Source organism: Lampetra fluviatilis, unplaced genomic scaffold, assembly GCF_964198595.1.
Source record: "Lampetra fluviatilis unplaced genomic scaffold, kcLamFluv1.1 SCAFFOLD_380, whole genome shotgun sequence".
Classification (NCBI taxonomy): Eukaryota; Metazoa; Chordata; class Hyperoartia; order Petromyzontiformes; family Petromyzontidae; genus Lampetra; species Lampetra fluviatilis.
This window is the reverse complement of record NW_027621316.1, coordinates 62,501-78,909: the sequence shown is the minus strand read 5'-3', so window position 1 is coordinate 78,909 and position 16,409 is coordinate 62,501. Positions and strand designations below refer to the sequence as shown.

The 16,409-nt window shown below is 61.5% G+C and overlaps 1 long non-coding RNA gene across 1 annotated transcript in view; it reads left to right on the top strand.

The window, feature by feature from the left end:
* LOC144955073 (uncharacterized) overlaps positions 1-16,409 on the top strand; it is a 55,197-nt gene that overhangs the window by 6,046 nt on the left and 32,742 nt on the right. The window contains exon 2 of the long non-coding RNA XR_013641490.1: positions 12,477-12,552. This is a non-coding gene — a long non-coding RNA (uncharacterized LOC144955073). The remainder of the gene's footprint in view (positions 1-12,476; positions 12,553-16,409) is intronic.

The following is a 16,409-nucleotide window of genomic DNA, read 5'->3' as shown; positions in this document are numbered from 1 at the left end:
GGGCGAGTGAGTGGGCGAGTGGGTGGGTGGGTGGGTGAGTGGGTGGGTGGGTGTATCAGTGGGTGGGTGATTGGGTGAGTGGGTGGGTGAGTGGGCGAGTGGGTGGGCGAGTGAGTGGGTGGGTGAGTGAGTGAGTGAGTGGGTGGGTGAGTGGGTGGGTGAGTGGGTGAGTGGGTGGGTGAGTGGGTGGGTGAGTGGGTGGGTGAGTGAGTGGGTGGGTGGGTGTATCAGTGGGTGAGTGAGTGGGTGGGTGGGTGAGTGGGTGGGTGGGTGAGTGGGTGGGTGAGTGGGTGGGTGAGTGGGTGGGTGAGTGGGTGGGTGAGTGGGTGGGTGGGTGTATCAGTGGGTGAGTGGGTGGGTGGGTGAGTGGGTGAGTGGGTGGGTGACTGGGCGAGTGGGTGAGTGGGTGGGTGGGTGAGTGAGTGGGTGGGTGACTGGGCGAGTGGGTGAGTGGGTGATTGGGTGAGTGGGTGGGTGAGTGGGTGGGTGTATCAGTGGGTGAGTGGGTGGGTGAGTGGGTGGGTGAGTGGGTGAGTGGGTGGGTGAGTGGGTGTATCAGTGGGTGGGTGAGTGGGTGGGTGAGTGGGTGAGTGGGTGGGTGAGTGGGTGTATCAGTGGGTGGGTGAGTGGGTGAGTGGGTGAGTGGGTGGGTGAGTGGGTGAGTGGGTGGGTGAGTGGGTGAGTGGGTGGGTGAGTGGGTGAGTGGGTGAGTGGGTGGGTGAGTGGGTGAGTGGGTGGGCGAGTGGGTGAGTGGGTGAGTGGGTGGGTGAGTGGGTGAGTGAGTGGGTGAGTGGGTGGGTGAGTGGGCGAGTGGGTGGGTGAGTGGGTGGGTGGGTGGGTGAGTGGGTGGGTGGGTGTATCAGTGGGTGGGTGATTGGGTGAGTGGGTGGGTGATTGGGTGAGTGGGTGGGTGAGTGGGCGAGTGGGTGGGCGAGTGAGTGGGTGGGTGAGTGGGTGGGTGAGTGGGTGGGTGAGTGGGTGAGTGGGTGGGTGAGTGGGTGGGTGAGTGGGTGGGTGAGTGAGTGGGTGGGTGGGTGTATCAGTGGGTGAGTGAGTGGGTGGGTGAGTGGGTGGGTGGGTGAGTGGGTGGGTGAGTGGGTGGGTGAGTGGGTGGGTGAGTGGGTGGGTGAGTGGGTGGGTGGGTGTATCAGTGGGTGAGTGGGTGGGTGGGTGAGTGGGTGAGTGGGTGAGTGGGTGACTGGGCGTGTGGGTGAGTGGGTGGGTGGGTGAGTGAGTGGGTGGGTGACTGGGCGAGTGGGTGAGTGGGTGATTGGGTGAGTGGGTGGGTGAGTGGGTGGGCGAGTGAGTGGGTGGGTGATTGAGTGGGTGGGTGACTGGGCGAGTGGGTGAGTGGGTGATTGGGTGAGTGGGTTGGTGGGTGAGTGGGTGGGTGAGTGGGTGGGTGGGTGTATCAGTGGGTGAGTGAGTGGGTGAGTGGGTGGGTGAGTGGGTGGGCGAGTGAGTGGGTGGGCGAGTGAGTGGGTGGGTGAGTGGGTGGGCGAGTGAGTGGGTGGGTGAGTGAGTGGGTGGGTGACTGGGCGAGTGGGTGAGTGGGTGATTGGGTGGGTGGGTGATTGGGTGAGTGGGTTGGTGGGTGAGTGGGTGGGTGAGTGGGTGGGTGGGTGTATCAGTGGGTGAGTGAGTGGGTGGGTGACTGGGCGAGTGGGTGAGTGGGTGATTGGGTGAGTGGGTTGGTGGGTGAGTGGGTGGGTGAGTGGGTGGGTGGGTGTATCAGTGGGTGAGTGAGTGAGTGGGTTAATGAGTGGTTGGGTCAGTGGGTGGGTGATTGGGTGAGTGGGTGGGTGAGTGGGTGGGCGAGTGAGTGGGTGGGTGAGTGAGTGGGTGGGTGACTGGGCGAGTGGGTGAGTGGGTGATTGGGTGAGTGGGTTGGTGGGTGAGTGGGTGGGTGAGTGGGTGGGTGAGTGGCTGGGTGGGTGTATCAGTGGGTGAGTGAGTGGGTGGGTTAATGAGTGGTTGGGTCAGTGGGTGGGTGATTGGGTGAGTGGGTGGGTGAGTGGGTGGGCGAGTGAGTGGGTGGGTGAGTGAGTGGGTGGGTGACTGGGCGAGTGGGTGAGTGGGTGATTGGGTGAGTGGGTTGGTGGGTGAGTGGGTGGGTGAGTGGGTGAGTGGGTGGGTGAGTGGGTGGGTGGGTGTATCAGTGGGTGAGTGAGTGGGTGAGTGGGTGGGTTAATGAGTGGTTGGGTCAGTGGGTGGGTGATTGGGTGAGTGGGTGGGTGAGTGGGTGAGTGGGTGGGCGAGTGAGTGGGTGGGTGAGTGAGTGGGTGGGTGACTGGGCAAGTGGGTGAGTGGGTGATTGGGTGAGTGGGTGAGTGGGTGACTGGGCGAGTGGGTGAGTGGGTGGGTGGGTGAGTGAGTGGGTGGGTGGGTGTATCAGTGGGTGAGTGGGTGGGTGGGTGAGTGGGTGGGTGAGTGGGCGAGTGGGTGGGCGAGTGAGTGGGTGGGTGAGTGGGTGGGTGAGTGGGTGGGTGAGTGGGTGAGTGGGTGGGTGAGTGGGTGGGTGAGTGGGTGGGTGAGTGAGTGGGTGGGTGGGTGTATCAGTGGGTGGGTGGGTGTTTCAGTGGGTGAGTGGGTGGGTGAGTGGGTGGGTGATTGAGTGGGTGGGTGACTGGGCGAGTGGGTGAGTGGGTGATTGGGTGAGTGGGTTGGTGGGTGAGTGGGTGGGTGAGTGGGTGGGTGGGTGTATCAGTGGGTGAGTGAGTGGGTGAGTGGGTGGGTGAGTGGGTGGGCGAGTGAGTGGGTGGGTGAGTGAGTGGGTTGGTGACTGGGCGAGTGGGTGAGTGGGTGATTGGGTGGGTGGGTGATTGGGTGAGTGGGTTGGTGGGTGAGTGGGTGGGTGAGTGGGTGGGTGGGTGTATCAGTGGGTGAGTGAGTGGGTGGGTGAGTGGGTGATTGGGTGAGTGGGTTGGTGGGTGAGTGGGTGGGTGAGTGGGTGGGTGGGTGTATCAGTGGGTGAGTGAGTGAGTGAGTGGGTTAATGAGTGGTTGGGTCAGTGGGTGGGTGATTGGGTGAGTGGGTGGGTGAGTGGGTGGGCGAGTGAGTGGGTGGGTGAGTGAGTGGGTGGGTGACTGGGCGAGTGGGTGAGTGGGTGATTGGGTGAGTGGGTTGGTGGGTGAGTGGGTGGGTGAGTGGGTGAGTGGGTGGGTGAGTGGGTGGGTGGGTGTATCAGTGGGTGAGTGAGTGGGTGGGTTAATGAGTGGTTGGGTCAGTGGGTGGGTGATTGGGTGAGTGGGTGGGTGAGTGGGTGAGTGGGTGGGCGAGTGAGTGGGTGGGTGAGTGAGTGGGTGGGTGACTGGGCAAGTGGGTGAGTGGGTGATTGGGTGAGTGGGTTGGTGGGTGAGTGGGTGGGTGAGTGGGTGGGTGAGTGGGTGGGTGGGTGTATCAGTGGGTGAGTGAGTGGGTGGGTTAATGAGTGGTTGGGTCAGTGGGTGGGTGATTGGGTGAGTGGGTGGGTGAGTGGGTGGGCGAGTGAGTGGGTGGGTGAGTGAGTGGGTGGGTGACTGGGCGAGTGGGTGAGTGGGTGATTGGGTGAGTGGGTTGGTGGGTGAGTGGGTGGGTGAGTGGGTGAGTGGGTGGGTGAGTGGGTGGGTGAGTGTATCAGTGGGTGGGTGATTGGGTGAGTGGGTGGGTGAGTGGGTGGGTGAGTTGGCGAGTGGGTGGGTGAGTGGGTGGGTGGGTGGGTGAGTGGGTGGGTGGGTGTATCAGTGGGTGGGTGATTGGGTGAGTGGGTGGGTGAGTGGGCGAGTGGGTGGGCGAGTGAGTGGGTGGGTGAGTGAGTGAGTGAGTGGGTGGGTGAGTGGGTGGGTGAGTGGGTGGGTGAGTGGGTGAGTGGGTGGGTGAGTGGGTGGGTGAGTGGGTGGGTGAGTGAGTGGGTGGGTGGGTGTATCAGTGGGTGGGTGGGTGAGTGGGTGGGTGAGTGGGTGGGTGAGTGAGTGGGTGGGTGAGTGGGTGGGTGAGTGGGTGGGTGAGTGGGTGGGTGGGTGTATCAGTGGGTGAGTGGGTGGGTGGGTGAGTGGGTGAGTGGGTGGGTGACTGGGCGAGTGGGTGAGTGGGTGGGTGGGTGAGTGAGTGGGTGGGTGACTGGGCGAGTGGGTGAGTGGGTGATTGGGTGAGTGGGTGGGTGAGTGGGTGGGTGTATCAGTGGGTGAGTGGGTGGGTGAGTGGGTGGGTGAGTGGGTGAGTGGGTGGGTGAGTGGGTGTATCAGTGGGTGGGTGAGTGGGTGGGTGAGTGGGTGAGTGGGTGGGTGAGTGGGTGTATCAGTGGGTGGGTGAGTGGGTGGGTGAGTGGGTGAGTGGGTGAGTGGGTGGGTGAGTGGGTGAGTGGGTGGGTGAGTGGGTGAGTGGGTGAGTGGGTGAGTGGGTGGGTGAGTGGGTGAGTGGGTGGGCGAGTGGGTGAGTGGGTGAGTGGGTGGGTGAGTGGGTGAGTGAGTGGGTGAGCGGGTGGGCGAGTGAGTGGGCGAGTGGGTGGGTGAGTGGGTGGGTGAGTGGGCGAGTGGGTGGGTGAGTGGGTGGGTGGGTGGGTGAGTGGGTGGGCGAGTGAGTGGGTGGGTGAGTGGGTGGGTGAGTGGGTGGGTGAGTGGGTGAGTGGGTGGGTGAGTGGGTGGGTGAGTGGGTGGGTGAGTGAGTGGGTGGGTGGGTGTATCAGTGGGTGAGTGAGTGGGTGGGTGGGTGAGTGGGTGGGTGAGTGGGTGGGTGGGTGAGTGGGTGGGTGAGTGGGTGGGTGAGTGGGTGGGTGAGTGGGTGGGTGAGTGGGTGGGTGGGTGTATCAGTGGGTGAGTGGGTGGGTGGGTGAGTGGGTGAGTGGGTGAGTGGGTGAGTGGGTGGGTGACTGGGCGAGTGGGTGAGTGGGTGGGTGGGTGAGTGAGTGGGTGGGTGACTGGGCGAGTGGGTGAGTGGGTGATTGGGTGAGTGGGTGGGTGAGTGGGTGGGCGAGTGAGTGGGTGGGTGATTGAGTGGGTGGGTGACTGGGCGAGTGGGTGAGTGGGTGATTGGGTGAGTGGGTTGGTGGGTGAGTGGGTGGGTGAGTGGGTGGGTGGGTGTATCAGTGGGTGAGTGAGTGGGTGGGTGAGTGGGTGGGCGAGTGAGTGGGTGGGCGAGTGAGTGGGTGGGTGAGTGGGTGGGTGAGTGAGTGGGTGGGTGACTGGGCGAGTGGGTGAGTGGGTGATTGGGTGGGTGGGTGATTGGGTGAGTGGGTTGGTGGGTGAGTGGGTGGGTGAGTGGGTGGGTGGGTGTATCAGTGGGTGAGTGAGTGGGTGGGTGACTGGGCGAGTGGGTGAGTGGGTGATTGGGTGAGTGGGTTGGTGGGTGAGTGGGTGGGTGAGTGGGTGGGTGGGTGGGTGTATCAGTGGGTGAGTGAGTGAGTGGGTTAATGAGTGGTTGGGTCAGTGGGTGGGTGATTGGGTGAGTGGGTGGGTGAGTGGGTGGGCGAGTGAGTGGGTGGGTGAGTGAGTGGGTGGGTGACTGGGCGAGTGGGTGAGTGGGTGATTGGGTGAGTGGGTTGGTGGGTGAGTGGGTGGGTGAGTGGGTGGGTGAGTGGGTGGGTGAGTGGCTGGGTGGGTGTATCAGTGGGTGAGTGAGTGGGTGGGTTAATGAGTGGTTGGGTCAGTGGGTGGGTGATTGGGTGAGTGGGTGGGTGAGTGGGTGGGCGAGTGAGTGGGTGGGTGAGTGAGTGGGTGGGTGACTGGGCGAGTGGGTGAGTGGGTGATTGGGTGAGTGGGTTGGTGGGTGAGTGGGTGGGTGAGTGGGTGAGTGGGTGGGTGAGTGGGTGGGTGGGTGTATCAGTGGGTGAGTGAGTGGGTGGGTTAATGAGTGGTTGGGTCAGTGGGTGGGTGATTGGGTGAGTGGGTGGGTGAGTGGGTGAGTGGGTGGGCGAGTGAGTGGGTGGGTGAGTGAGTGGGTGGGTGACTGGGCAAGTGGGTGAGTGGGTGATTGGGTGAGTGGGTGGGTGAGTGGGTGGGTGAGTGGGTGGGTGAGTGGGTGGGTGGGTGTATCAGTGGGTGAGTGAGTGGGTGGGTTAATGAGTGGTTGGGTCAGTGGGTGGGTGATTGGGTGAGTGGGTGGGTGAGTGGGTGGGCGAGTGAGTGGGTGGGTGAGTGAGTGGGTGGGTGACTGGGCGAGTGGGTGAGTGGGTGATTGGGTGAGTGGGTTGGTGGGTGAGTGGGTGGGTGAGTGGGTGAGTGGGTGGGTGAGTGGGTGGGTGAGTGTATCAGTGGGTGAGTGAGTGGGTGGGTTAATGAGTGGTTGGGTCAGTGGGTGGGTGATTGGGTGAGTGGGTGGGTGAGTGGGTGGGCGAGTGAGTGGGTGGGTGAGTGAGTGGGTGGGTGACTGGGCGAGTGGGTGAGTGGGTGATTGGGTGAGTGGGTTGGTGGGTGAGTGGGTGGGTGAGTGGGTGAGTGGGTGGGTGAGTGGGTGGGTGGGTGTATCAGTGGGTGAGTGAGTGGGTGGGTTAATGAGTGGTTGGGTCAGTGGGTGGGTGATTGGGTGAGTGGGTGGGTGAGTGGGTGGGCGAGTGAGTGGGTGGGTGAGTGAGTGGGTGGGTGACTGGGCGAGTGGGTGAGTGGGTGATTGGGTGAGTGGGTTGGTGGGTGAGTGGGTGGGTGAGTGGGTGAGTGGGTGGGTGAGTGGGTGGGTGAGTGTATCAGTGGGTGAGTGAGTGGGTGGGTTAATGAGTGGTTGGGTCAGTGGGTGGGTGATTGGGTGAGTGGGTGGGTGAGTGGGTGGGCGAGTGAGTGGGTGGGTGAGTGAGTGGGTGGGTGACTGGGCGAGTGGGTGAGTGGGTGATTGGGTGAGTGGGTTTTTGGGTGAGTGGGTGGGTGAGTGGGTGAGTGGGTGGGTGAGTGGGTGGGTGGGTGTATCAGTGGGTGAGTGAGTGGGTGGGTTAATGAGTGGTTGGGTCAGTGGGTGGGTGATTGGGTGAGTGGGTGGGTGAGTGGGTGGGCGAGTGAGTGGGTGGGTGAGTGAGTGGGTGGGTGACTGGGCGAGTGGGTGAGTGGGTGATTGGGTGAGTGGGTTGGTGGGTGAGTGAGTGGGTGGGTGGGTGCTGGATGGCAATGATGTGGTGGATGTGAACAATGCCATTTAAAAAATCTAACTTAGCTTGTTCCAGATGCGCGGGGGGGGGAGGGCGGAATGTTGTATATGACGTCTCCTGGCCAAACCCCCATTTGGCGGAGCCAGGAGATTGAATCTTTACCCTCGGGGCTCCTCCAGAAACAATGAAAAGCCACTTCGTGTGGCCACGTGGAATGTCCGAATGCTCACTGCGGAGGAGAGGCTACCACTCCTCTGTCGGGAGCTGGACCGGTACCGCCTGCATCTCTGCGGTAGTCTGGAGGTCCGGTGGGCCGGCTCTGGCTTCTGCCACCATGAGGGGTGGACAGTCCTCTACTCGGGGCAGGAGACTGCCAAACAAACAGGGAGTGGCTCTTCTTCTGAACTAAAGAATGAAGGGGGCGTGGGAGCGTGGCGGTGAGGTGTGGGAAGCTGTAAGCCCCAGGCTACTTTGGGCTCGCCTTCCCGTCAACCGGAGGTGAGGAGTGGTGGTCGTGCTTACTTATGCCCCCACCGAAGACGAACATCCGTGGAGGGATGCAGGCAAAGCCGATGAGTCAGATGCCTTCTATGACCTCCTTTCACAGGTGCTGGCTAAAGTGGCCCCTCGGGACAGAGTCATCTTGTTGGGTGACTTCAATGCCCGAGTTGGCCATGATGCTGGCACCTGGTCTGGAGTGATTGGAAGGCATGGGCCAGATCAGCTCAATAACAACGGTAGGAGGCTGCTAGATTTTTGTGCGGCCCATGGGCTTGTAATTACCAACACGCTGTTCCGGCACCGGCGCATCCACACAACATCATGGATGCATGCCGGGTCCAAGCAAGCACATCTGCTGGACTAGATAGTGACGGACCAGCGGATGCGAGCCCATGTCCTTGACACCAGGACCTACCGTGGAGCTGATCTGCCCTCTGACCATCGACTAGTCATCTGTAAGATGCGCCTGCCATTCTTACACTCCGGTGGCGGGTGTACACCCAGGACCCCAAAGGTGGCCTGGTCTCAGCTAGCTGATGAAAGTTGCAAGCGAGAATTTCATCATCGCTTGCGGCTGGGGTTGGCGTCGTCCCCCACTCCACCTGATGTCGAGGGTAAATGGGCGAGGTTTAGGACTGTGACTCAGGCAGCTGCAATGGCTGCTTTGGGTACGCGGTCCAGACCTCCCCAGAGACCCTGGCTGACAGAGGAGGTGTTCTGGCTGGCTTAGAAAAACGACAGGCCCACTCTCATCAGCTCAGAGGTCGCAAACGGGTTTTGATTCCGTACCCGGCCGCACCAGGGTCGCAAACGGGTACCCGTACCCGGCCGAGTGGGTGAGTGAATGGGTGAGTGAGTGAGTGGGTGAGTGACTGGGGTGAGTGAGTGGGTGAGTGAGTGAGTGGGTGAGTGGGTGAGTGAGTGGGTGAGTGAGTGGTTGACTGGGTGGGTGAGTGAGTGGTTGGGTGAGTGGGTGAGTTAGTGGGGGAGTTAGTGGGTGAGTGGCTGAGTGAGTGAGTGGTGGGTGAGTGGCTGAGTGAGTGAGTGGTGGGTGAGTGACTGAGTGAGTGACTGGGTGGGTGAGTGGGTGGGTGAGTGAGTGAGTGGGTGAGTGAGTGGGTGAGTGAGTGGGTGAGTGAATGGGTGAGTGAGTGAGTGAGTGAGTGGGTGAGTGAGTGGGTGAGTGAGTGGGTGAGTGAGTGGGTGAGTGAATGGGTGAGTGAGTGGGTGAGTGGGTGAGTGAGTGAGTGAGTGGGTGAGTGAGTGGGTGGGTGAGTGAGTGGGTGGGTGAGTGAGTGGGTGGGTGGTGTGAGTGAGTAAGTGAGTGAGTGGGTGGGTGAGTGGGTGAGTGAGTGAGTGAGTGGGTGAGTGAGTGGGTGAGTGAGTGGGTGAGTGAATGGGTGAGTGAGTGGGTGGGTGGGTGAGTGAGTGAGTGAGTGAGTGAGTGGGTGAGTGAGTGGGTGAGTGAGTGAGTGGGTGAGTGGGTGGGTGAGTGAGTGGGTGGGTGAGTGAGTGGGTGGGTGAGTGAGTGGGTGGGTGAGTGAGTGAGTGGGTGAGTGGGTGGGTGAGTGAGTGGGTGAGTGAATGGGTGAGTGAGTGGGTGAGTGAGTGAGTGAGTGGGTGAGTGAGTGGGTGGGTGAGTGAGTGAGTGGGTGGGTGAGTGAGTGGGTGGGTGAGTGAGTGGGTGAGTGGGTGAGTGAATGGGTGAGTGAGTGGGTGAGTGGGTGAGTGAGTGAGTGGGTGGGTGGGTGAGTGAGTGGGTGGGTGGGTGAGTGGGTGGGTGAGTGAGTGAGTGGGTGAGTGAGTGAGTGGGTGAGTGAGTGGGTGGGTGAGTGAGTGAGTGGGTGAGTGAGTGGGTGGGTGAGTGGGTGAGTGAGTGAGTGAGTGGGTGAGTGAGTGGGTGGGTGAGTGAGTGAGTGGGTGAGTGGGTGAGTGAGTGAGTGGGTGGGTGAGTGAGTGAGTGAGTGAGTGGTGTGGGTGAGTGAGTGAGTGAGTGGGTGAGTGAGTGAGTGGGTGAGTGAGTGGGTGGGTGAGTGAGTGGGTGGGGTGAGTGAGTGGGTGGGTGAGTGAGTGGGTGGGTGAGTGAGTGAGTGAGTGAGTGGGTGAGTGAGTGGGTGGGTGAGTGGTGGGGTGATGTGAGTGAGTGAGTGGGTGGGTGAGTGAGTGAGTGGGTGAGTGGGTGAGTGAGTGGGTGGGTGAGTGAGTGGTGAGTGAGTGAGTGAGTGGGTGGGTGAGTGAGTGAGTGGGTGAGTGGGTGAGTGAGTGAGTGGGTGAGTGAGTGGGTGGGTGAGTGAGTGGGGTGGGTGAGTGAGTGGGTGGGTGAGTGAGTGGGTGGGTGAGTGAGTGAGTGGGTGAGTGAGTGAGTGGGTGGGTGAGTGAGTGGGTGAGTGAGTGAGTGAGTGAGTGGGTGGGTGAGTGAGTGAGTGGGTGAGTGGGTGGGGTGAGTGGGTGGGTGGGTGAGTGGGTGAGTGAGTGAGTGAGTGGGTGAGTGGGTGGGTGAGTGAGTGGGTGGGTGGGTGGGTGAGTGGGTGAGTGAGTGAGTGGGTGGGTGAGTGAGTGGGTGAGTGAGTGGGTGAGTGAGTGGGTGGGTGAGTGGGTGGGTGGGTGAGTGAGTGAGTGGGTGAGTGAGTGAGTGAGTGAGTGGGTGGGTGAGTGAGTGAGTGGGTGAGTGGGTGGGTGAGTGAGTGAGTGAGTGACTGGGTGAGTGAGTGGGTGAGTGAGTGAGTGGGTGGGTGAGTGAGTGAGTGGGTGAGTGAGTGGGTAGGTGAGTGAGTGAGTGGGTGAGTGAGTGAGTGAGTGGGTGAGTGAGTGGGTGAGTGGGTGGGTGAGTGAGTGGGTGGGTGAGTGAGTGGGTGGGTGAGTGAGTGGGTGGGTGAGTGAGTGGGTGGGTGAGTGAGTGGGTGAGTGAGTGGGTGAGTGAGTGAGTGAGTGGGTGAGTGAGTGAGTGGGTGAGTGAGTGAGTGAGTGAGTGGGTGGGTGAGTGAGTGAGTGAGTGGGTGGGTGGGTGAGTGGGTGAGTGTGTGAGTGAGTTGGTGAGTGAGTGGGTGGGTGAGTGAGTTTGAGTGAGTGAGTGAGTGAGTGGGTGGGTGAGTGAGTGGGTGGGTGAGTGGGTGAGTGAGTGGGTGAGTGAGTGGGTGAGTGGGTGAGTGGGTGAGTGAGTGGGTGATGTGAGTGGGTGAGTGGGTGGGTGAGTGAGTGGGTGGGTGAGTGAGTGGGTGGGTGAGTGAGTGGGTGGGTGAGTGAGTGGGTGGGTGAGTGAGTGAGTGGGTGGGTGAGTGGGTGGGTGAGTGAGTGGGTGGGTTAGTGAGTGGGTGGGTGAGTGAGTGGGTGGGTGAGTGTGTGAGTGAGTGGGAGGGTGAGGTGAGTGAGTGAGGTGAGTGAGTGAGTGGTGGGTGAGTGGGTGAGTGAGTGAGTGGGTGAGTGAGTGAGTGAGTGGGTGAGTGGAGTGGAGGGTTGGGTGAGTGGGTGGGTGAGAGTGGGTGGGTGGGTGAAGTGGGTGAGTGAGTGAGTGAGTGAGTGGGTGAGGTGAGTGAGTGGGTGAGTGGGTGGGTGGTGAGAGTGGGTGGGTGGGTGGGTGAGTGGGTGAGTGAGTGAGTGGGTGGGTGAGTGAGTGAGTGGGTGAGTGGGTGGGTGAGTGAGTGGGTGGGTGGGTGAGTGGGTGAGTGAGTGAGTGGGTGGGTGAGTGAGTGGGTGAGTGAGTGGGTGAGTGCGTGGGTGGGTGAGTGGAGTGGTGAGTGAGTGGGTGAGTGAGTGAGTGGGTGGTGAGTGAGTGGTGAGTGAGTGGTGTGAGTGAGTGACTGGGTGGGTGAGTGGGTGGGTGAGTGAGTGGGTGAGTGAGTGAGTGGGTGGGTGAGTGAGTGAGTGGGTGAGTGAGTGGGTAGGTGAGTGAGTGAGTGAGTGGGTGAGTGAGTGAGTGAGTGGGTGAGTGAGTGGTGAGTGGGTGGGTGAGTGAGTGGGTGGGTGAGTGAGTGGGTGGGTGAGTGAGTGGGTGGGTGAGTGAGTGAGTGGGTGGGTGAGTGAGTGGGTGAGTGAGTGGGTGAGTGAGTGAGTGATGTGAGTGGGTGGGTGGGTGAGTGAGTGAGTGGGTGAGTGAGTGAGTGGGTGGGTGGGTGAGTGAGTGAGTGAGTGGTGGGTGGGTGGATGAGTGGGTGAGTGTGTGAGTGAGTTGGTGAGTGAGTGGGTGGGTGAGTGAGTTTGAGTGAGTGAGTGAGTGAGTGAGTGGGTGGGTGAGTGAGTGGGTGAGTGAGTGGGTGAGTGAGGTGGGTGAGTGGTGAGTGAGTGGGTGGTGGGTGAGTGAGTGGGTGGGTGAGTGAGTGAGTGGGTGGGTGAGTGAGTGGGTGGGTGAGTGAGTGAGTGAGTGAGTGGGTGGGTGAGTGAGTGAGTGGGTGGGTGAGTGGGTGGGTGAGTGAGTGGGTGGGTTAGTGTGTGGGTGGGTGAGTGAGTGGGTGGGTGAGTGAGTGGGTGGGTGAGTGAGTGAGTGGGTGAGTGAGTGGGTGGGTGAGTGGGTGAGTGAGTGAGTGAGTGGGTGAGTGAGTGGGTGGGTGAGTGAGTGAGTGGGTGGGAGAGTGGGTGAGTGAGTGCGTGAGTGAGTGGGTGGGTGAGTGAGTGGGTGGGGTGAGTGAGTGGGTGGGTGAGTGAGTGGGTGGGTGAGTGAGTGGGTGGGTGAGTGAGTGGGTGGGTGAGTGAGTGAGTGGGTGAGTGAGTGGGTGGGTGAGTGGGTGAGTGAGTGGGTGGGTGAGTGAGTGGGTGGGTGGGTGAGTGAGTGAGTGGGTGGGTGAGTGAGTGGGTGGGTGAGTGAGTGAGTGGGTGGGTGAGTGGGTGAGTGAGTGGGTGAGTGAGTGGGTGAGTGAGTGGGTGAGTGAGTGGGTGACTGAGTGGGTGAGTGAGTGAGTAATCTCTGTGCCATGCCTCTCCTCTCTGGTCACAGATGGACAATGCCCTCCGCCTGAAGTGAAACATCTCTCCGCGCTCAAGAGACACTTCGGACACACAACCTTCAAACCGTGAGACACGGGGAGACACGGGGAGAGAGACACGGGGAGACACGGGGAGACACGGGGAGAGAGACACGGGGAGACACGGGGAGAGAGACACAGGGAGACACGGGGAGAGAGACACGGGGAGACACGGAGAGAGACACGGGGAGACACGGGGAGAGAGACACGGGGAGACACGGGGAGAGAGACACGGGGAGACACGGGGAGAGAGACACGGGGAGACACGGGGAGAGAGACACGGGGAGAGAGACACGGGGAGACACGGGGAGAGAGACACGGGGAGAGAGACACGGGGAGACACGGGGAGACACGGGGAGAGAGACACGGGGAGAGAGACACGGGGAGACACGGGGAGACACGGGGAGAGAGACACGGGGAGACACGGGGAGAGAGACACGGGGAGACACGGGGAGAGAGACACGGGGAGACATGGGGAGAGAGACACGGGGAGACACGGGGAGAGAGACACGGGGAGACACGGGGAGAGAGACACGGGGAGACACGGGGAGAGAGACACGGGGAGAGAGACACGGGGAGACACGGGGAGAGAGACACGGGGAGAGAGACACGGGGAGACACGGGGAGACACGGGGAGAGAGACACGGGGAGACACGGGGAGAGAGACACGGGGAGACACGGGGAGACACGGGGAGAGAGACACGGGGAGACACGGGGAGAGAGACACGGGGAGACACGGGGAGAGAGACACGGGGAGACACGGGGAGACACGGGGAGAGAGACACGGGGAGACACGGGGAGAGAGACACGGGGAGAGAGACACGGGGAGACACGGGGAGAGAGACACGGCGAGACACGGGGAGACACGGGGAGAGAGACATGGGGAGACACGGGGAGAGAGACATGGGGAGACACGGGGAGAGAGACACGGGGAGAGAGACACGGGGAGACACGGGGAGAGAGACACGGGGAGAGAGACACGGGGAGACACGGGGAGACACGGGGAGAGAGACACGGGGAGACACGGGGAGAGAGACACGGGGAGACACGGGGAGACACGGGGAGAGAGACACGGGGAGACACGGGGAGAGAGACACGGGGAGACACGGGGAGAGAGACACGAAGAGCTGTGATTGGCCGTTGGCCTTGTCGCTGCGTGAGGTGGGGGGTGAATCCTGAGCTGTGATTGGCCGTTGGCCTTGTCGCTGTGTGAGGTGGGGGGTGAATCCTGAGCTGTGATTGGCCGTTGGCCTTGTCGCTGCGTGAGGTGGGGGGTGAATCTTGAGCTGTGATTGGCCGTTGGCCTTGTCGCTGTGTGAGGTGGGGGGTGAATCCTGTGCTGTGATTGGCCGTTGGCCTTGTTGCTGTGTGAGGTGGGGGGTGAATCCTGTGCTGTGATTGGCCGTTGGCCTTGTCGCTGCGTGAGGTGGGGGGTGAATCCTGAGCTGTGATTGGCCGTTGGCCTTGTCGCTGTGTGAGGTGGGGGCTGAATCCTGAGCTGTGATTGGCCGTTGGCCTTGTCGCTGCGTGAGGTGGGGGGTGAATCCTGAGCTGTGATTGGCCGTTGGCCTTGTCGCTGTGTGAGGTGGGGGCTGAATCCTGAGCTGTGATTGGCCGTTGGCCTTGTCGCTGCGTGAGGTGGGGGGTGAATCCTGAGCTGTGATTGGCCGTTGGCCTTGTCGCTGCGTGAGGTGGGGGGTGAATCCTGTGCTGTGATTGGCCGTTGGCCTTGTTGCTGTGTGAGGTGGGGGGTGAATCCTGAGCTGTGATTGGCCGTTGGCCTTGTCGCTGTGTGAGGTGGGGGGTGAATCCTGAGCTGTGATTGGCCGTTGGCCTTATCGCTGCGTGAGGTGGGGGGTGAATCCTGTGCTGTGATTGGCCGTTGGCCTTGTTGCTGCGTGAGGTGGGGGGTGAATCCTGAGCTGTGATTGGCCGTTGGCCTTGTCGCTGTGTGAGGTGGGGGGTGAATCCTGTGCTGTGATTGGCCGTTGGCCTTGTCGCTGTGTGAGGTGGGGGGTGAATCCTGTGCTGTGATTGGCCGTTGGCCTTGTCGCTGTGTGAGGTGGGGGGTGAATCCTGTGCTGTGATTGGCCGTTGGCCTTGTCGCTGTGTGAGGTGGGGGGTGAATCCTGTGCTGTGATTGGCCGTTGGCCTTGTCGCTGTGTGAGGTGGGGGGTGAATCCTGTGCTGTGATTGGCCGTTGGCCTTGTCGCCGTGTGAGGTGGGGGCTGAATCCTGAGCTGCGATTGGCCGTTGGCCTTGTCGCCGTGTGAGGTGGGGGCTGAATCCTGAGCTGTGATTGGCCGTTGGCCTTGTCGCTGCGTGAGGTGGGGGCTGAATCCTGAGCTGTGATTGGCCGTTGGCCTTGTTGCTGTGTGCGGTGGGGGCTGAATCCTGAGCTGTGATTGGCCGTTGGCCTTGTCGCTGTGTGAGGTGGGGGCTGAATCCTGAGCTGTGATTGGCCGTTGGCCTTGTCGCTGCGTGAGGTGTGGGCTGAATCCTGAGCTGTGATTGGCCGTTGGCCTTGTCGCTGTGTGAGGTGGGCGCTGAATCCTGTGCTGTGATTGGCCGTTGGCCTTGTCGCTGTGTGAGGTGGGGGCTGAATCCTGAGCTGTGATTGGCCGTTGGCCTTGTCGCTGCGTGAGGTGGCGGGTGAATCCTGAGCTGTGATTGGCCGTTGGCCTTGTCGCTGTGTGAGGTGGGGGGTCGAATCCTGTGCTGTGATTGGCCGTTGGCCTTGTCGCTGTGTGAGGTGGCGGGTAAATCCTGAGCTGTGATTGGCCGTTGGCCTTGTCGCTGTGTGAGGTGGGGGCTGAATCCTGTGCTGTGATTGGCCGTTGGCCTTGTCGCTGCGTGAGGTGGGGGCTGAATCCTGTGCTGTGATTGGCCGTTGGCCTTGTCGCTGTGTGAGGTGGGGTGTGAATGCTGAGCTGTGATTGGCCGTTGGCCTTGTCGCTGCGTGAGGTGGGGGGTGAATGCTGAGCTGTGATTGGCCGTTGGCCTTGTCGCTGCGTGAGGTGGGGGGTGAATGCTGAGCTGTGATTGGCCGTTGGCCTTGTCGCTGCGTGAGGTGGGGGCTGAATCCTGTGCTGTGATTGGCCGTTGGCCTTGTCGCTGCGTGAGGTGGGGGGTGAATGATGAGCTGTGATTGGCCGTTGGCCTTGTCGCTGCGTGAGGTGGGGGGTGAATGCTGAGCTGTGATTGGCCGTTGGCCTTGTCGCTGCGTGAGGTGGGGGGTGAATGCTGAGCTGTGATTGGCCGTTGGCCTTGTCGCTGCGTGAGGTGGGGGGTGAATGCTGAGCTGTGATTGGCCGTTGGCCTTGTCGCTGTGTGAGGTGGGGGCTGAATCATGAGCTGTGATTGGCCGTTGGCCTTGTCGCTGCGTGAGGTGGGGGCTGAATCCTGAGCTGTGATTGGCCGTTGGCCTTGTCGCTGCGTGAGGTGGGCGTCGAATCCTGTGCTGTGATTGGCCGTTGGCCTTGTCGCTGTGTGAGGTGGGGGGTGAATCCTGAGCTGTGATTGGCCGTTGGCCTTGTCGCTGCGTGAGGTGGGGGGTGAATCCTGAGCTGTGATTGGCCGTTGGCCTTGTCGCTGCGTGAGGTGGGGGGTGAATCCTGAGCTGTGATTGGCCGTTGGCCTTGTCGCTGCGTGAGGTGGGGGGTGAATCCTGAGCTGTGATTGGCCATTGGCCTTGTCGCTGTGTGAGGTGGGGGCTGAATCCTGAGCTGTGATTGGCCGTTGGCCTTGTCGCTGCGTGAGGTGGGGGGTGAATCCTGAGCTTTGATTGGCCGTTGGCCTTGTCGCTGCGTGAGGTGGGGGGTGAATCCTGAGCTGTGATTGGCCATTGGCCTTGTCGCTGCGTGAGGTGGGGGCTGAATCCTGAGTCTGTGATTGGCCGTTGGCCT